The sequence below is a fragment of the Mus pahari genome, chromosome 3, assembly GCF_900095145.1.
Source record: "Mus pahari chromosome 3, PAHARI_EIJ_v1.1, whole genome shotgun sequence".
NCBI classification, from domain to species: Eukaryota; Metazoa; Chordata; class Mammalia; order Rodentia; family Muridae; genus Mus; species Mus pahari.
In genome coordinates this window covers 11,602,364-11,622,493 of record NC_034592.1, presented here as the reverse complement: position 1 = coordinate 11,622,493, position 20,130 = coordinate 11,602,364, and the positions used below count along the sequence as shown (strand labels likewise).

General features: G+C 45.9%; 1 protein-coding gene across 4 annotated transcripts in view; it reads left to right on the top strand.

Moving 5' to 3' along the window:
• The first annotated feature begins 19,963 nt into the window (after nucleotides 1–19,963).
• Pax8 (paired box 8) overlaps nucleotides 19,964–20,130 on the top strand; it is a 57,368-nt gene continuing 57,201 nt past the window's right edge. For all 4 annotated transcript variants that reach the window (XM_029536263.1, XM_029536265.1, XM_029536262.1 and 1 more), the window contains exon 1: nucleotides 19,964–20,065. The gene's annotated coding sequence lies outside the window, so the exon portion shown is untranslated. The remainder of the gene's footprint in view (nucleotides 20,066–20,130) is intronic.

The following is a 20,130-nucleotide window of genomic DNA, read 5'->3' as shown; positions in this document are numbered from 1 at the left end:
TGCAACTCTAATGAAACTCATTGAGTCATACCACACAAATAAAATTAAATTTAAAAGCCATGAAAGGAGAAGCAGGACTAGAGGATAGTAAGGGGACAGAGAGACCGACAGGAGGACAAGAAAAAATAATATAGGGAAAAAAGCTTGAAATGCATTACACAGTATACATATGTCATGGTGAAATTCATTATTGTATGTAATTAATGTATGCTTTAAAGGCACATTACTATACATGCAGAACCCAGAAGGACATTTTGTGATCTGAGACCATGAGCCTTACTTAGCCTAGAGTCTTTAGAAAGCATAACCCGAGGCAAGGATTGAAATGGTAGCATTGTATAAGGAGGAAGGAGGAAGGAGGAAGGGCGCAAACCCGGGACCCAAGGCAAAGGAGGATGCCCAGCCTGAGGATTACATGCATCTGTGTCTAGTGACAGCTTCAAAGTGAGCTGTAAAGCTGCATAAGAGTCTCTGAAAAATGTAAGATATATGGATATAGGTAGCTCAGTAGTAGATTGGTAAGTAGATATTGGGAGATATAGATATAGATATAGATAGATAGATAGATAGATAGATAGATAGATAGATAGATAGATAGATTGATGTTAGGCAGCCAGAAAGACAGACAAAATTCATTGGAATGAAATTCATGGAGATTGAATTTCAAGGTTATTGGGAAGGAGCTCAAGTAAACTGTGGGAAAGGAAGGTATGCGGAATAACCCGAAACTTTAAGAACTACAATAATTAAAAAATGGTAAGTCACCTGGATTGGAATCTCAATATTCCACATGTGGGAACATCTATCTGAATTACAGGGTGAGTCCAAACAATGGAAAGGATCATCCAAGACACTTATAGTCTCAGAAGAAGGCTAAAGTATAGAGACCTCCTGACTTTGCCTTGGTCCTCAGAGATACTGTGGACTTGTTGCCCCTCCACCCAACTCTGCATTGCCTCCTCTGAAGTTCCAATTCTAGTGAAAGGAACCAAGAGCTGGAAGGAAGGTTACCAGAAAAATGTACTTTTGGTCAGTACTAGTCTGGCCTCTAAGACAGAATTACAAGACAGTAAATGGAAAGAGTAGCACGAGGAGCAAGACATGCTCTCTCCCTCTCCCTCTCCCTCTCCCTCTCCCTCTCCCTCTCCCTCTCCCTCCTTGTGGACGTTGTACATCGTGGTGCGCACTAGGCTCCGCACCACGATGTACAACGTCCACAAGCAGTGGCCGATTAGGTCATCTTCTGCTACATATGCAGCTAGAAACACAAACCCCGGGGGTACTGGTTAGTTCCTGTTGTTGTTCCACCTACAGGGTTGCAGCCCCCTTCAGGTACTTGGGTACTTTCTCTAGTTCCTCCATTGGGGACCCTGTGTTCCATCCAGTAGCTGGCTGTGAGCATCCATTTCGGTGTTTACCAGGCACTGGCATAGCCTCACAAGAGGCCGAAATATCAGGGTCCCTTCAGCAGTATCTTGCTGGCATGAGCATTAGTATCTAGGTTTGGTGGCTGATGATGGGATGGACTCCCGAATGGGGTACTCTCTGGATAGTCCATCCTTTCATCTTAGCTCTAAATTTTGTCTCTGTACCTATAACCTTTCATGAGAGTTATGTTCCTTATTCTAAGGAGGAATGAAGTATCCACAAATGGTCATCCTTCTTGATTTTCTTCTGTTTTCCTTAATGTGTCTTGGATATTCCAAGTTTCTGGGCTAATATCCGCTTATCAGTGAGTACATATCTAGTGACTTCTTTTGTGATTGGGTTACCTCACTAAGGATGATATCCTCCAAATACATCCATTTGCCCAAGAATTTCATAAATTCATTGTTTCTCCCCCTCCCCCTCCCCTCCCCTCTCTCCCTTTTGGTTCTGAAAGGTGGATCTCTTAATTAGCTGCTGGAAGGATATCCTCTAGGGATTTGATGGCACCCTTGATGCACATTCTCCAGACCTTCCTGACAGACTAAGGCTCAACGTAAGTGTGATGTTCATGTCAGCAGGGTGCTCAAAAGAACTGAGGAAAAACTAAGGCTAAATCCATTTTCTTCTATAGCATGGCAATACATTGTGAGCAATCTAAAGACAGAACACCCCTATGGTCAAGGACAGACATTCTCAGAAGCCATTCCTCTAACATAACAAATTAGAACAACAAACACTAATGAGCTGAAATCTTTATTCCTGAGGGTCAGAAGTCTGGGAGCTGATAGATGTGTGAATCTGTTCCCATGTTCCTGTGTAGTTGTCTGTGGTCATGCTACCAACCAGGCCTAGGACTGACTTAGGCTGAGGATCCCCATTCAGATGTGTTCTTCACTTAAATATCGATTGAGTCCACTCTTGATGACCGGGGCCAGGAAACCTCAGTTTCCTAGGAGGAACACGGGCTTCTCTGTGGAAACAGCAGCTGGCTTCTCCAAGAAATAAGACCTAAGAAAGAAGGACAGAAGCTTTTTGAAGAGATAACTCAGAAGTGGCAAGGCTACACTTTGGTGGTCAGGCAGACCAACCTTGATCCCATGTGAGACAGAATTACAGAAGCGTATGCAAAGCAGCCAGGAGGTATTTGAATTTGGTTCTTTTGGGTGTCATCTTTGAGTCTGGCTATAACATATCAGGTGATAAATGTATCCAGAATAAATTGAATTTAAAACTAATGCTAAATTGTTAAAATAAAATCAGCTTTGTGATAAAACTAATCACTACGTACTGGACAATCATGAACAAAACCTCACAAGTGGGTGTTCTGGGAAAGTTGCACATCTTCTAAACATCTGAGATGCAGTTTTGAATTGTCCATGCAGCCTCAAGAGATTTCACCTACCTTTCTTTTAGAGCTACAGTCTTCATTCCTAAAGATCAATTTCTGATGGCCTCCATGTGTGCTGGTGGGTTTCCCAGGCATGGAGTGGGCCCTCTCTTTATGAGGCTTTGAAGGGTGATCTTAGGACCTTGAAGTGAGCCTCAGTTTGCTTATCTGTAAAGCAGATTGCTGCTGACTTCATCAGCTTGTCAATTGCTTATGAAGATGGTAGGAAATCATGCTATTTGAAAGTGCTCTGGGGGCATCAGTTACTCCAAGTAGTTTCCTTGCCTCTCCCGGGATCAGCAGAACACTCACAGTGAAGGAGATGAAGAAGCAAGCTTACTTGCTCCACAGGGCATGGCTGAGAAAGCACTAAGGGAAGGTGCTCATCCCCCCATGCTGTCAGAGAAGAGTGAACCGCTCAAGATGTATCCAAAACAAGTCTAAAGCGTTGAGTTTACCTTACCCTACTCTGTCATTGTCTAGCCTGGATTGGCGTGTCCAGACTGCCTGCCTGTGTTAATGGCTGCAGGGCTGTCCATCCGGACTGCCAAGGTCTGTTGGACAGAGAGTGAGTTGTACAGACACATGGAATATTGTCTTTTTCCTCAAGACCATCGCATACAGCATGGGGACTGTGTGAGCCTGGGTTCTAAGCTCTGGAAGAACAAAGAACTAGTGGGAGGAAAGTCAGTGACTAAGCAGCCCCACAGCTCTTTCTCATTCTGTCCATTCTTTCTCCTCTGTCTTTAACACGGGAATCTAGGTTAAGTGTGCACTGACCTCATACCTATCTACTTCTTCATTCACGTTTTCATTCCTTTATGCCAACTGTGTATCAGACCCCTCTAGCTGACATAAAACCCAGGAGCCACCCCAACACACACATATGCATATGCACGCGCGCGCGCGCACACACACACACACACACACACACACACACACACACACACACACACACACCACACACACACTGTTCTCCAGTGCAAGAAGAAGAGGGATATGTAAAACAGAGATCTGAAGTAGCACACTGCAGGTGTGAGTATCTGCCTCAGACTGCCTTAGGAATGAACACTAACCAGGAGCAGAGAAGGGAGTCCTCAGCGCCAATCAGTTTTTTTTTTTTTTTTTTTTTTTGAGACACGGTTTCTCTGTGTAATCTTGGCTGTCCTGGAACTCACTCTGTAGACCAGGCTGGACTCAAACTCAGAAATCCGCCTGCCTCTGCCTCCCAAGTGCTGGGATTAAAGGTGTGCGCCACCACTGCCAGGCTGCTAATCCGTTCTTATAGGTGAGAGTCAAAGCTTGTTGTCTCCAAGATAGAGCAGTCAGAAAGGGTGGACACGGGTGGTCAGGAAGAGAACTGGAGTGGGTGGCAAGCAAGTTTGAGGAAAGTTACAGAGAAAACTCAGAACCAGCTGGGAGGTAGAGGTGGCTGAATCAGAAGGCCTGCACTGTCACACCCACATGGAAGAAAACCTGTTCCCTCGGGTCAAGCTTCCTCTGCTGGATGATAAGAAACCAGCCGGCATGGGTTTAATCTCCATGCCTCCTTGTCAACATCTGTACAGCACTGGTGAATTCACCTCATTCTTTAAACTTCAAAAACATTTTTAAAGGGTCAAGGGTTAAGAGCACCTGCTGCTCTTCCAGATGACCCTGGTTCCAACCCCAGTCTGGCTGCTCTGAGTTCTAGGAGATCTGATGCCCTCTTCTGGCTTCCTTGGACCCTGCATGCATGCGATGCACAGCTTTACATGTAGGCAGAAGATCCATAAGCATAAAACACAAATTATTAATTAATTAATTATATTTCTAATTTTATCACGTTTTATTCCTTTGTTTTTGTGTATGTGTGCACATGTGCAAGGCGCACATGTGTGTGTGTTTGTGTGTGTGTGTGTGTGTGTGTGTGTGTGTGTGTGTGTAGGACTCTTGCAAGAGATGGTTCTCTTTCCATTCTAGGGAGTAAACTCAGGTCACCAGGTTTGGCAACAGGTGCCTTTATCTACTTTGCCACCTCCAAAGATATGGTTGTGTGTGTTTTTTTCATTGAAATAAGTAAAAGAGAAAAAATTTTAATTGGGTTTTTAAATTTTTGTGTGTTTTCTTCTTGTTGTTTTGGCTTGTTGCAATAAGATCTCACTGTCACTATGTAGCTCCAACTGGCCTGAAATTATTATAAGTATAATCTTAATTGTAGAAACAAAGAAGAGGGGCTGAGTTTCAGCTCAGTGGTAGAGACATTATTTCCATACTTAGCACCAGAAAACATTTTTAAAATAAGAATTTTGCTCTGTCCTGGCAGTTCTTGTTCTAATTTCCTCTGCCCCCCAGTTCTCACTTGACCAAGGTCGTAACCCAACATCTGCTCTATATCAAAGCTTCTGCCCAGTCTCCAATACATGTGTTCTGATAAGTTTTTTGGAGGGCAGTTGTGACTTGTCCTTCTCTGAAATACTCGCCATCTCAGTACAGTGGCCAACACACAAGCGATCAGAAAACCCTGCTGTTTTGCAGTCAGACACCCAGTACTGACCTCTCCTTTAAAGACTGACATGATCAGAAATAGGCTTCCCAAGCAGGAAGCCGAGAATGTTCTCCAGGTAGCAGAACCATGCTGAGCTACTGAGTGGCTGGAAACCTAACAGCTTCCTCCTGGCCAGCAGTGACAGACACTCTGCAGAGTCCCAGCGGCAGCACAGGAGGTCTGGGTATATTTGCGTGGCTAGGTGTCCCAGGATGTAGTAGAAAAATGTTCTATTAACCTCAAGGCTCTTTCTGATTCAGAGAATAATACCAGGCAAGTGGGGGCCAGTGTCATGGAAGGATAAATACTTTTAATTAAAGGAAGGTGCCTGGAGACCCAGCCGTGGGGAGAGAAAACTAGAGCAGGTCTAGTGCAGATTTGCTACTGGGCAGGAAAGAAGCCCTGCTTTTTCTGGCCTCAGTAACTTCCTCCCCATTTCTGCCTTCAGGAATATAGTTCTGCCTTCAGGAATATAGGAGGTAGCTTGACTCCTAACTAAGAAAGGTTAGAGCTTTCATCATCATCATCATCATCATCATCATCATCATCATCATCATCATCATATCATCGTCATCATCCTTGAGCTTGCAGAGTGCTTACACACAAGAACTGTGTCATCTATGTCATGTGCATCATTTCCTTTAAGCCTCACAACCCAGCTCACATACATGTCCTAAATTTTCCCCATCTCACAAGTGATGCAAGGTTGTGAGCAAGAGGACCAGATAAATGTTAAGGTACATTCTGAGTTCAAAGTTCAAAGTCACAGGACCCTCCCATAGGGACAAAGGCATCAAGGGGAGTAGCCCCCCTCCCCTTGCTAGGCTCACAGTACCTTGGACAGCACCAAACACTCTTGAAGAGTAGGTAGGGAATCACTGTAAGAGCCATAGGACAGTGACTCTGGACCACAAAACCATAACAGACTAAAATCACCCGGCTGGCCCCAACTTCCAGGGTAATGGGCAGAGACACAGATGATTGAGTCAGGGACCTGAAGCCCCTGTCGTGTCATTATGGTATTCCATCAGTGTCCTTTTCTGCTTTCTGCAGTCTGGTGTGCTGAGGATTTAAAGCTGAACTAAGGTCTCTGAACTCACAGGAAATAAACAGGATTTGAGCTGGCTGTGCTTGACCTTTAAAAATCCTCTGTCTGGCTGGAGCCCCTTCCAGCACTCCCTACATAGCAGGTTCAAGTGAGGGAATAGGCTGATTTATGTGCCCAATAGAATCAGTGTTGCTGTGACCAAGCTGTCCACCATGGGAACAATAAGCTAAGCAGGAGAGAGTTTTCTTGCAGCCACTGAACAGCCTGATGGAGTGGAGCAGGGTGTATAGCAGAACCCTCATATTGAGAACAGAAGCAAATACATGCTTTTGTGAAAGGCAATATTGTGTAAATCTCACTCTACCTTAGCCCATCATTCACGTCATGTCCATTTTACAGATTCTGACGATAAAGCTAAGGGGATGGAGGTGGCTGCCAGAGAGCGTGCAGCCTTTGAGTGGAAAAGTGAAATCAGCTTCTCCAGAAACTTTACCATCTGTCTCTAAGCTTGGCCAAGGGTTCTCAGACTTCTGTGGCTTCACATTGCTCTTTGCTGGCCTTCAGAGGACAAGTTTCATGAAGGTAGTTTCCTTTTCAGAGTAGACAGTGACAGTGGGAATATCTGGTCTTGGTGACATCAGAGGAAAGTTTGGAACTTCTAAAGCTGCTGTGCAGTCTTCGCCATTCAAAGCAAATGTTGTTGAGAAAGAATCAATAAATGGTAAAGTGCCATCAAGATGAAGAACAGATTGGTCCTGTCATTGCCCACTGCTTTCTATAGGGCCTCAAACCAGGGTGAACTTATGTCTTCCTTTTTCTGTCTATTCTCCCAGGATGGCAAAAAATAAATGAAGAGAAGAGAGACAATATCCTCCCCAGGGCCACCTGGACAGCACCCACTTCTTGTCCAGGGCCCTGTAAATTAGGGCTCCAAATGGTCTGGTAGTACTGGAATGGGGTGTGGCTTGGCACAGGGGACCTGTGTGTTTAGCACAGTGACCTGATTGTGCAGGTTGTTCCAACCCAGCAGCGCTCCAGTGGTCACATGTCCCCTGGGCAGCAGATGCTATGACCTTTGCCCAGGGGTTTGGAACCCTCGGTGGCCCCTGAGTGCCAAAGAGGAGGAGGGAGGTCTGGCTGTCCCTACTGTCATGGGAATACAGAGAAAGCTATTCCCTGACCCTGCTCATGATCCTGTGTCCTATCCTACCTAAATTCCACTCAGAGGATCCTCATCTCCAGTGAGAAAGAATATCAGAAAAGCAGATAACATCCCCAGGTAAACAGTGAGGGGCTATTTCATTCTGTTTCTTCTGCTAACTGGCAAAATCCAGTGAGGTGTTACTCAGCTGAGACTCTGGCCCTGCGTTTGTCCTGTTAACTGCTGTGTACCTAGTGCCTAGCATCACAACATCACAATGAGGTCATTGTGTTTCCCTGGCTGATCACATTTGTTCCATGAAACACACACGCAAGCATGTGTTTATTGAGAATTACCTCTGTGCTAGACACTGTCCCAGGCTCAGAAACAAACAAAACTGACAAGAGCCTCCTGTGGTCATTAAGCTGTAAGAACAGATAAAAAAATAAATAAGTAAATACATGAGTATGTTAATTCTATGTGGATGGTAGAAAGAACAGTGACCAGGGCTAAGAGTTGGAGAGCAGAGAGATTAACGAGAGTGGGAACTAGAGAAGAACTCACAGATGTAAACAGATGAACATCAGACCAAGTAGCAAGTGGGCAATGACACATTGATCTAAAGAGCAAGCCTGAAACGTTAGGGCGAACAGCCGAGGGTGTGGGAGCAGAGTCTTTATTTACAGCATGTAGAAGGAAAGAGGGGGGCACAGTTGAAGACTATGCTATGGCAAACACTGCTGACACGGGAGGACTGGCAAAGCCTCTGTAAAGGCTGTTTCACTTTTCCTGAGTGAGCTAGGGAAATACTGAAATGGAATAAAATATATTAGACTCTCATGACTGCTCTAGCATCCTTTACACACACACACACACACACACACACACACACACACACACACACACACGGAGAGAGAGACAGAGAGACAGAGAGACAGAGAGAGACAGAGAGAAAGAGACTGGGGGGAGAAATATATATGCATCATATTCACTACATATAGCATTACATTTTTATGATACATATAGCAATACAGTGGTATACATGCTTAACAAAGATGGCTTATTGGGTTAATGTGCTCATGGCAGAGGCCCAATGACCTGAGTTCAGTCCCCCAGAATCTATAGCACTCAACAGAATGGGAGCAGAGACTGCGGAACTAGCCAGGAGCTGGCAGAGCCAGTAGCCTGGAGTACACGGTACAATGACAGAAATGACAAGAGAGGCTTTGGTCTCAGGTGTACAGACCCACTTATCGGTAGTATTTTCCTCTGACTTCAAAATGTGTATGTACACACAGACACACACACACACACACACACACACACACACAGAGACACACACAGTTCATTCATTCATTAACTAATCAATTATCTTAAATTTTAATTGAGATCATTCGTGGATGTATGATGACACTTATTCCCCAGGAAGTTTTGTTAATCAAAAGCATTGCTACAACCATGGGTTTCAAAGTTCTTTTACACCCACTTGTCCATAAGCACCAACACAGTGGAATTAAAAATTTCCTAAGAAATTCTATTGACAATAAGCAAACATGGTGCCAAGGCACTAAGGGGTTTGTTTAAGGCACAGATCTAGGAAAGATTCTTTTTACTTCGTTGTAAAGATGGAAACCTTGAGACCCTGGCAAGCTACGTGACTTTTCCAAGGTCTCAGAGCCTCTGTGTCCAGCCTAGTAACCTAGCTTCTTGACTCATAGGAATGCTTTTTAACTTCCTATAATGGTTAACCTTGATTGTCAACTTGACGGGAATCTCCTAGGAGACACACCTCTGGGTGTGACTCTGAGGCATTTCTAGGAAGGGTTAGCTGAGATAGGAAGGCTAGCTTGAATGTTGACAGCATTATTCCATGAACTGAATAAAAAGGAAAGTGTGAGTGAAGTCCCAGCATTCCACTCTCTGCCTCCTGGCTACAGGCACAATACAACCAGTTCCCTCCCCTGCCTGCCTACTGTCCATGCCTTCCCATCATGGCAGACTGTACTCTCAAACCATGAAACAACAGAACCTTTTATGATGGTCAGGGCTAGGAGCCAACTTGACCAGAATCTAGAATCACCTGGGAGATGGGCTACTGACCTGCTTCTGGGGGGTTATCTCAGTTACATTAATTAATTTGGAAAGACACTTTTTTTTGAGAGAGAGGGTCTCAATACACTCTATTTGGGTCAGCCTGGCCTCAAACTCATAGAGATCTGCCTGCTTCTGTCTCCTGAGTGCTAGGTTTAAAGGGCAACCTTAACTACAAATGGGAGCATTTGCTTGGCGATGCATCATAGACTATAGAACAGAGAAAATGAATTGAGCATAACAAGCATGCAATTCACACTCTGTGCTTCTTGACGGCACATGCCATATGACCAGTTCCTTCAAACTCTGCTCCTGACCCCCTATGGTGGACATAAACTGAGGGTGACAATAAACCCTGGCTTTCTCCATAAGTTGCTTTTGTCAGATATTCTGTCCCAGCAAAGCAAAAAGTAACTGAAAGTAAGTAGTACCCCACATCAAAGGCAGACACCCAGTGTATGAATGCCCTGTCCCTGCTTTCTCTGTTGCTCAGACTGGGGTGGAATCTGAACTCTAAGAAGCTTCAAACTTATGGCTCCTTTCTACCCTGTCACTATCTCTATGGCCATTTGAGTTCTTGACCTTCCTTCTGGCTTTTCAGATCTGATGGTGTTCATATAGAAACGTCCCCTGACCATTGGAAATTTTGAGGTGGAAAATGCTCCTCAAAGCTTTGATCCTGGTGGAGACCTGGGAAAGCAGCTCAGGGCTAGCATTAATCCTTTGCCTGGTCACCGGAGGGTTACAGCCTATTGCCATCTAGCCAATGATAAACTTTAGTCCAAATCTGACTAGAAAATGTTTCCCTCACCCCACCTCCATCAGTGCTTCCTCCATCTGGGTCCTCTCCTACCCCCAGGAATTATGGGAATATCTATTTCCCCACCCATGTGCAGCCTGAATTCTCTTCTCTCTCCACCACACTACATCCAGCAAGAAGTGGTTTTGGAGTGAATTAGTTTATTGGCATCACACTAGGTCGTTGAGATGATGATTTAATGAATTTTTCCTTAAATATGGCATTTGGCAGATACAAAAAATATATCTTCAGGCTCCAACTGCAAACTTGAAGTGACTGCTCAGGGAAAGCAGGATGGTTCAACACAACCATACAGTTAAGTATGATAACCTGAGTTCAATCCCTAGGACCCACCTTGTACTCTGGAAAGAGAAGACCATCTCTTGCAAGCAATCTGCCCTCTGATCAACACCTGGAAAGGACAGGCTTCAGGAACATGCCGTAAAGATAGTTTGTTGAGTTTTGGTTTTTGATTCCACTTAAAAGTTTAATGTCTAGAACTGGTATTAGCTTGATAATTTTCTGAGCTGTAGGCTGTGGCTTTCTCTCTTTTATCTCTGCTCATCCCGAGTCTTGAGAAAACTGACATGTGGGATGACAGAGGAAACTCCCTATTCACCAGTCCTTCCTACACTTGTAATGATGTCTCAGGCCACAGACTCTGACCTGTCTAGTGTAGCATCCGAGACTACCAGCTACCTCTGTGTGATGCTTTCAGGCTCTGTGTCTTCGTCTCCACAGCCCTCTCCCAGGTCTCATGTTTTCAACAACAGGGAACCACGCATTCTGCTTTCTTTTAGAAGGCCCAGAAAACAATGTACATGCTGGTAGACTGCAGTCCATGATGTCTTAAGTCCTTACTGACAACTTGGTGTATGTTAGCACACATACACGCATACATGTAGAGATGGAAGTCATGAAGAGTGATGGCAGCAGACACAACATAGGTGGTGGTGACAGCATGGGCTACTTCTCCCCCACGACCAAGGAAGAACTTTCTAAAATCCAAATATATTCTCTCCTTTTCCTGCACTAAAATCTCTCTTCTCTTAGTACAAAGTCCAGACTCCTTAACATGCCTCCAGGGACCCATGACCTAATCCTGAATACTTTCCAAACATCACCCAAATGTCACCACATACCACATACACCGTGCCATACCATAAAACATTACTCATATCATACAAACACCTCATCATACCACACATGCCCTATGCATCCTCCACCACATACACACTACCCTCACCCTCTACCACACTGCACACATGCTATCATTACACCACACTTATGCATACACATTATTTACACTACCACATGTTATTCACACCAAAACACACTCCATTGTTCCTCATACAATACCCTACACACACCCCATTACTCACATACTGCACATACCGTACACACACTACACATACTACATTTTGCACACATTCATATACAGCTCCTGTCTAACCCCACAATACTACATACACATACTCCATATCACATATAGCTCATCTCACATACTCACAGATTACCACCACAAAGTACCACGTATACCCAATTATACCACATGCTAACATACATACATACCCTACATATACCACTATAGCAAACACATGCTACCCCACAAACCCCACCACATGAACACACATACACATGCCCTGTACTGTGTGCCCAAGAATACCATTTATATATCTATACCACATACACAAACACACACAGCACATATATATCTACCACACAGGCACAACACATCACACACTAAAGTACTTTTATAGACCCATCCTGTACCACACACATCACACTATACATGGGCAGCTCACAAACACCTGTAACCCTACCTCTGGTGGGACCCAAAACTGTCTTCTGACCTCCACAGGCACCTGTACAAATACACACCTGCACACCTGCACACACACACACACACACACATACACACACACACACACACACACACACACACACACANACACACACACACACACACACACACACACACACACACACACACACCAAAATCCTTTTACCATATAACATTTTTATTGAGTCTCTAGGAGTTTCACATCATGCACCCCATTACAGTCTCTTTGTAGTCTTTCCATGTCTGCTACCACTTATGACCCTCACCAAGAAGTAAAACAAAAAAATAAGCTGGGCGCGGTGGCCCACGCCTTTAATCCCAGCACTTGGGAGGCAGAGGCAGGTGGATCTCTGAGTTCGAGGCCAGCCTGGTCTACAGAGTGAGTTCCAGGACAGCCAGGCTACACAGAGAAACCCTGTCTTGAAAAATCAACACCCCCCCCCCAAAAAGAAAGAAAAACCAAACGAGTCCACTTTGCGTCATCTATATACCCTCCGGAACACGGTTAAACTCTCAGTGTCCTGACCCTTAAATAGAACTGAGTCCTTCCCTTCCCACAGCTCTGTGAGAAGCCATCAATTGTGGAGCGATACTCTTCTCTGTCAAACGTTCAGCTCTCTTGGTGGTTTTCTGTCTAGGCTGCTGCATTTTGGTGGAGGTATGTGGCATAGAAGTTGGGGTTGTCACCAAAGCCTTCCTTCCATGTCCCTCACTCTCAACTGTGCATCTACAGTCACTGATGTCACAGCAAAAGTGGCCTCCTTGCTCTTCACAGTAAGAGCACAGATGATGGGCCCCAGCAGCAGTGTGGGCCCGGACATCCCTGTGACCTCAGGTGGCAGTGCACAGCAGCAGTATGGGCCTGGACATCCTGTGGCCTCAGGTGGCAGTGCACAGCAGCAGTGTGGGCCCGGACATCCTGTGGCCTCAGGTGGCAGTGCACAGCAGCAGTGTGAGCCCAGACATTCCCGTGGCCTCAGGTGGCAGTGCAGGCCACTCATATCAGTATGCTCCCCTCTTCCGATGGCAGCATGATCCACAGACTTTGACATGGTTTCAGACTTCAGCACAGACCACAGACCTTCCCATAGCCTTTAGTGAAGTCTTGGACCATGGATATCAACACAGGCCCCAGCTGCAGACTCAGACATCCTTGTTACAGCAAGGACCCCAGGTGGCAGCACCAGCCACTCCTCCCAGTATGGCCCCCATTTGCAGCACAGCCTATGGACTTCAACATGGCTGCAGGCTGCAGGAGGCAGGCAGCAGCCACTGGCCTGGCTGGTTTGTCTGGCTGCTGACTCTGCCACCACACACCTATCCCACCTCAATTTTTTAAATAAAATAATAATTATTAATAATTTAAAACAGAGAAAACAGTCTACTAGGCACATTTGGATGAGTTCAAGTAGGTCAGTGCAAAACTAAGCTGAAAGACTTCCCATGAATGCAAGGATGGTACCTGAGGTTAAAGACTCTGCTATCCAGAGGCGCATGTAGAACTGAGGAGCATTTTCTGGAAGTGAGCGTTGTCTTCGGTCAGCCCCAGCTGAAGAATAGAACCTGGCTGCAGAGCTGATAGAGCAGGCTCTACCCACAAATGTGGGCATGGGGATGGAGAGCAGAGGCCTGCGCCCTGCAGATGCCCAGAGCATAGGGGGACACAGCTCACTCATACCTGGGCCACTTGTCCCCAGGTCCTCTTCCATCCTTTTCTGGGCTGAGCCTGAGGGAAGTGATTTTTCTTGAAAAAAGAGGAAGGAAGGAAGGAAGGAAGGAAAGAAAGGAGGGAGGGAGGGAGGGAAGGAGAGTGGGAGGGAGGGAAGGAGGGTGAACTGACAGACAAATCCAGGATGGGAATGTGACAAAGTAAACAGAAGCAAGCAAGGCTGCAGGACACAGCATGAAGCTCGCAGGAGGGGCATTTGGGCCAAGAAAAGGAAATTGGCTCCTGAGACTGGCACATATTATCTGCTTTGCTTTTGAATTTAGCCCAAGAGCTTTCTTGGAGTCATGGCTACTATTCATGCCCTAATATCAACATGAGGTAAAGGAACCATGCCGGACTGGGATGAGCTGTATTTGAGAGCAGACCAAGATTGAGCAGCCAAGTCACCCAAAGCAAGGTCTGTGTCCAAGGTGCCTCCAGACCCTGACTTCCCTGAGTATTGTAATAAGTAAGTGGGGCCTTCTATAGAGTCTTCAGTTGTATGAGCATTTAGAAGCACTTAGCAAGGATCAGTGGCAACAGCTGCCTTTATCACAAGAATTCCCTACTTCATTTTCTCAAGATGATACTCTATCCACTCTAGTACAAAATCCATAAGCAGCAGGGAAACCACCAGAAAAGAAAGGCAAACTAGTCTCAGGTCTTAACTCAGGGTGGGTCCTCCAGGCACAACGAAAACAGTGGCTGTTGCAAAGAACCTAGGCTCACAGGGGAATAGACAGAATAACTTAGCTTGTTCTGTTCAGAATGTGCCAGAAGGTTTTCAGAGGAAAGGGTTGAAAGGTTGGGGACAAAAGTCAGGTTAGATGTCCTGAATACTCTTTATACTTTGAGCTCTTCCCACACCTCCACTCAATCGTCACCCACTAAGATTGATAGTCAGTACCTGGGACTGCCAGGGACTGGGGAGGACTGTCCCTACCCTGTCGTCTCTCCTAATAGCAGGAACCTCTGGCATTCCAGGCCTATAGAGGATAGAGCCAGCCCCGGCCCTGGGTTTTTTCCTTGGCATGTCCCCAAGAACAGTTGTCAGAAAGGTAGCCCACTTGGTGACTTGGAATGGGTGGAAGAATTCCTGCAATCTGACTTGTGCTGTTCTAGGCTGGATCACAGGGTCCCAGCCAGGGGAGGGCATTCCTCTTTGCTGAGCTGCCGTACTTGTACTCTCCATCTCTGGCAGGGCTATATTCCCACCATGGGGTCTGACCTCATTCTAGCCACACCCTGGCTTCCAGAAACCTTCTTCCTAATGGGAGAATGGTAGGTGCTGGGAAGAGGGAGGAACCAGGTTGGAATGAGCAGAATTGCCATCATCTAATACAAGGCCAGGGTCACTAGAGCTTATTGGGTCCTGCCAGCAGGGTGCCCTTGGTCACAATAGTGCCTGGAGACTCAGTTTTCTCATTTTCAAAGCAAATTACAAAAAAGTTCTAGCTCATTGTTTGTAATTTTAAAAACTATTACTAGTCGAGGGGGGCATGAGTTTCCTCTCTAGCTCTTGTATAGCTTCTTTAGTCTTTCTCCCTCTTCTGCTTCCAGTTAGGATTTTTCTTATTCAGCTCCAGGAGCATCGGGCTCCCCTCAAGCAGCTAAGGTAGATGCTGCCAAGGGGCTATAAAATGGGCAAAAGACCAAGGGATGTGTGCCAGGTCACATCTCTAACCTTCCCCAACTGGACAAATGCCACAGGTGGCTTTTTCCAAACTGCCTTTTCAGCCCGTGGCCCCTTTCCTCTCACCTGCCAGGACCTGCATTTCTATTTCTGTTTTGAAAGCCTCAGGGAAGTGGACCAGAATAATTAATGATTGATTCTTAGGCACAGCCACCAGGAGGCCCCAGGGCAGGCTGCTGGCCATTTCCCCAAAGTGTGAGGATAAAGAAGAAATTTTAAGGCCATGGCAGGACTGGGCTTGTTCTTGGGGGAGATCTATGAGAAGATGCACATCTACTCTCTGCAAACGAAAGCCATGAAGTTTGCAGACTGAACAAGGGCCAGGACGCTGGCCCTGGGCTTCACTGGGTTCTCTGCTTCCTCCTTTGTCGTGATTCCCTTCATGGCGGTCCATCACCAACATCTCCACGCACAAGTGCATGCTTGCTGGTCTCTTTATCCCGAGGTTCTCACACAGGAGGCTTTTGAAAAACTCATCATGCTTTGGGGGAAAGATTAAAGGAACCGATGTCTACTGAAAAAATGCTAGAGGAGTTTTAACTCTGCCCTTCTTGGGTGTATTGCCTCTGCCTTTGTTGTCTAATAATAATTAACTTTTGTACCTAGCTGGTTTTCAAAGGGCTTTCACATTTGTAAGTCTATTCATCCTCACAGCAAAGTGCAAGGTAGGCCCAGCCTTTCTCTCCACTTCACTGCCTCTCGAATCCCACAGAGGAGGAAACAGGCTCAGAGAAGGCATGCTCCCATTTTACACAATCAGGTCTGGAACACACACTCACCTAACAAGAGAGCAGTCTTGTTCCTAAAGAATGCATCTTGGTGCAGGAATGCTCATTAAGTAGGAGGAGACAGGTTGTTAGCTTGGGGAGCTGTACGCTGTCTGTCCCCCAGGTTGTTAGCTTGGGGAGCCGTACGCTGTCTGTCCCCCAGGAAGATTGAGCAGGCAACCTTCTGAGCACTCATAGCACAGGGGAAGAGGGGGTTCCTGGCCTCCTCTGCTGAGGTATTTGGGGCACCACTAAGAGTATACTAGAAGCAAAACCGTCAACAGGCCAGACACCCCAGAGGTCCTGGGGACTGAATCACCAACCAAAGAAGACACATGGAGGGATCCATGGCTCCGACCACATATGTGGCAGAGAATGGCCTTGTTGGACATCAAGTGGGAGTAGTGGCCCTTGGGCCTGAATGTGTTTGATACCCCAATGTAGAGGAATGCCAGTCTGGGAAGATGGGAGTGGGTGGGTAGATGGGGGAACACCCTCATAGAAGCAAGATGAGTGAGGATGGTATAGGGGGAGCTTCCAAAGGGGAGACCTGGAAAGGGGAAAATATTTGAAATGTAAATAAAGAAAATACCCAATTAAAAAAAAAAGAGTATATTGGAGAAAGTGCAAGGGGTACATCACCTAAACCAGTGGGCACCAGGACCCCACCCTTGTAATGAGCCACCTAATGCCATGCTCAGCTGAAACCCTGGGCTGCTTACAAAGAAGTCCAAACCACTCAGCTCTAATCAGGTAACTTGACTAAATCAGCCTCGTTTGCCAGGACAGCCCCAGTTTTAGTGCTGAAAACCTCACAACCAGGAGACTTCAGAAAGTCCATCCCACTACTATGAGAGCCATGGTGCCAAAAGACCATTTTTGAAAGTTCCCCAGATCAATGTTTGATTATGGCCCCAGAATGTTACGTAAACCAAAAAGTTACCAACTGTTGCATAGGGCTGTTACATTCTCCTGGAATGAACAGAAGGTTAAGCCTAAAGGAATATTTGTTTCCACAAACACTGAAATATAGTGGCCAAATTTCTCAAATTTAAAAAATTTTAAAACCAATCAGCATTGTTCATTGTTGCATTTAAATACTGGTAACAAATTAAATGTTCTTGAGAAAATGGAATATAAAACTTGTAACTGAAGAAGAAATAGGGGAAGAAAAAAAAAAAAAAAAAGCCCAGTGCTGGTGGCACATGCCTTTAATCCCAGCTTTCAGGACGCAGAGGCAGGTGGATCTCTGAGTTCAAAGCCAGCCTGGTCTACAGAGTGGGTTCCAGGACATCCAGGGCTATATAGATAAATCCTGTCTCACCAACTATCCCCCACAAAACAAAACAAAACACCCCAAAACAAATCAAAAACTTGTAACTAGATTTAGACTACAGGTTGCTGATTGATAACCTTGGGGGAAAAGCTTTATGTGTGCTAAGCTGAAGAATAGGTTGGGGTAGGGTGGATGGAGGGTGGGCAGTATTAGTATTTTAATAGGCACTCTTTAATTTCTTACTGAATGGAAAGTCAATAAATATAATTTGAAACTTTAACTAAAGTCAAAGAAAGGGTTGAGACTTAAACATCTGAAGAACAGGTTTTAGTAACCCCTGTCTTTCAAACTTCTTCTTTTTTAAAAGAGGAGATTGACCACAGAGATGCTGCGTTTAGGTACCTGGGTCTTGTTTAATGACATTCCTGCTTCTGCCTAGGTTGCAGAAAACCAGGAAGTGTGGAGGGACCAGGGTCTGATTTCTAGTTGTAATTATAAAACAAGGCATGGTGTTCTTACTACTGGTTGGTTCTAGAAGATCAACCCTGCTCAGTGTCCTCCTGGCTATCTATGTCACCTGCAGCCTGAAGCAGGGTGCCCTGGAGGCAAGTGGGCCAGTTTTTCCTTGATAAGCAGTTGCGTGCCGGTGCACATTACAGTCTCATACTAGGATATTGTAATAACTTGCTGTTGGTCTGAATATGGAAGAAAATAACTCTTCAGTTGGTCAGTAGAAACAAGTATTGGCCAAAATAGATGTATTAGCTCTAGTGGTTATTAGACCCTCGGCTTAGGTAGAACTTCTGAGGTTTTCAAAACTGTGTAGGCAAGGTATCTTAGAAGCTCATAGGGTCTTTAGGTCCTATTCTGTGTGCCTTGCCACACAGAATCTCCCTCCCCAGGAGGATATTATGGTAGAGTTAGGGGATCTGGACCTGCCAAAGTATAGAGCACCCTTAAATAACAATACAGAAGCATTTAAAACAATAATACACTAGATGCTTTCGTTTAGAGTCCTTTAATGATGTGGAGGATATTTATACACATTCTCTTTTTCACAGAATGAACTACATTTTTCCTAAATTGAGATAGGAGAAAGGACCAATGGGTTGTGAAATAACTTTTTATGATTAAAAAAGTTGTGAGTTTTCATACACAGGTGTGTGCATGCATCTACCTGACCAGCTCAGTGTCCTCTGCCCCTGTCCTGGCTTCCTCCTCATTCCAGCTCTTTATTCTACCCCTCAAGGCAGAACAGTCCCTCCTGCCCAACAGGGATGTCCTCCAGCTGTAGTCTGAAATCCAGAGATCTAGTATGAGACTACCGGTGGGGAAAGGGGGCATGCCTCACTGGCCTGCAGATTCTCCAGGGCATTTGCTCCCACATACTCACAGTGTCCCCTTGTACATTGATTCGGAATCAAAGAGGATAACTAGAAAGATAGAAGTGGCAGCCAGTGCTGCCTCTTACTCCTTCTGAAGGGTGCCTTCCACCTCACAGAAGCCATGGCTTCCTGTATCCTTGCCCCAGGTCAGCCCAAACTACCCTTTTCTAAGGTAGAGGATGAGGTGAAATCTAAGCTGTAAAGGCTTCCTTTAAACTCATCTTCCAAGGTCCTCACTGCAAAGAATGAGAAAGAGAACTGAGTTGGTGCCTGTGTGTGTTTGAGAAGAGAGAGAAGTCCCTATGGCCTTAGTAGTAGCCAACCGTTTTCCTTAACCTAGTCCTGGCTAAGCCTCGGTGGCCCAGAGAAAGTGGTTTGGTGTTAATCTGCTCTAGAGAGGGTCACATCAGCAAGAAAAGCCATCTTGCTGCAGTCTCACGGGCAAACTTTTACTGAAAGACCCACACCCTCAGACCAAAGTTCTTACTCAGAAAAGAAAAGGTCCCTTTCCCATGAGCAGGGGAAGAAAAGGGCTGCAGGTTGTCATAGAGTGACCTTGAGCTCACTTTGGTGGTCAGCGACCCTAAGAGTTTCCAGAGAACCACATCCTCAGACCCCAGGCTTTCATCTCCCACTCCCCAGTGCTTCCTGGCCCGCTGAGTTAGGATTCTGTGGCCACTTTCTCTTCCCTCCTCCAGAAACAGAAGCTCCAGCGAATGTTTCTAACTCCTGAGTCCACTCAGCCATGTCCCCCTTGCAAAATCCTCCCCTTCCCTCACCCCCCTGCACCCAGCCAGCCAATCCGAGGCCTGAGAGCCTCACCAGACACATCTCCCAGGGCCTCGGCGGGATAAAACTGGCTGGCGATGCCAGGTGGATGGGAGCAAACTTCAGAAGGAAGAGACGCCTGGGCCTTGGGCACCCTCAGGGGCAGACCCAGGCAGAAAGGGCCTGAGGCCAGCCGGCCACCAGGTATGTCGCCTAGGGGCTAGAAGGGAGCTGGTCTGGGAAACAGCTGGGAAAGAAAGAAGATGGTC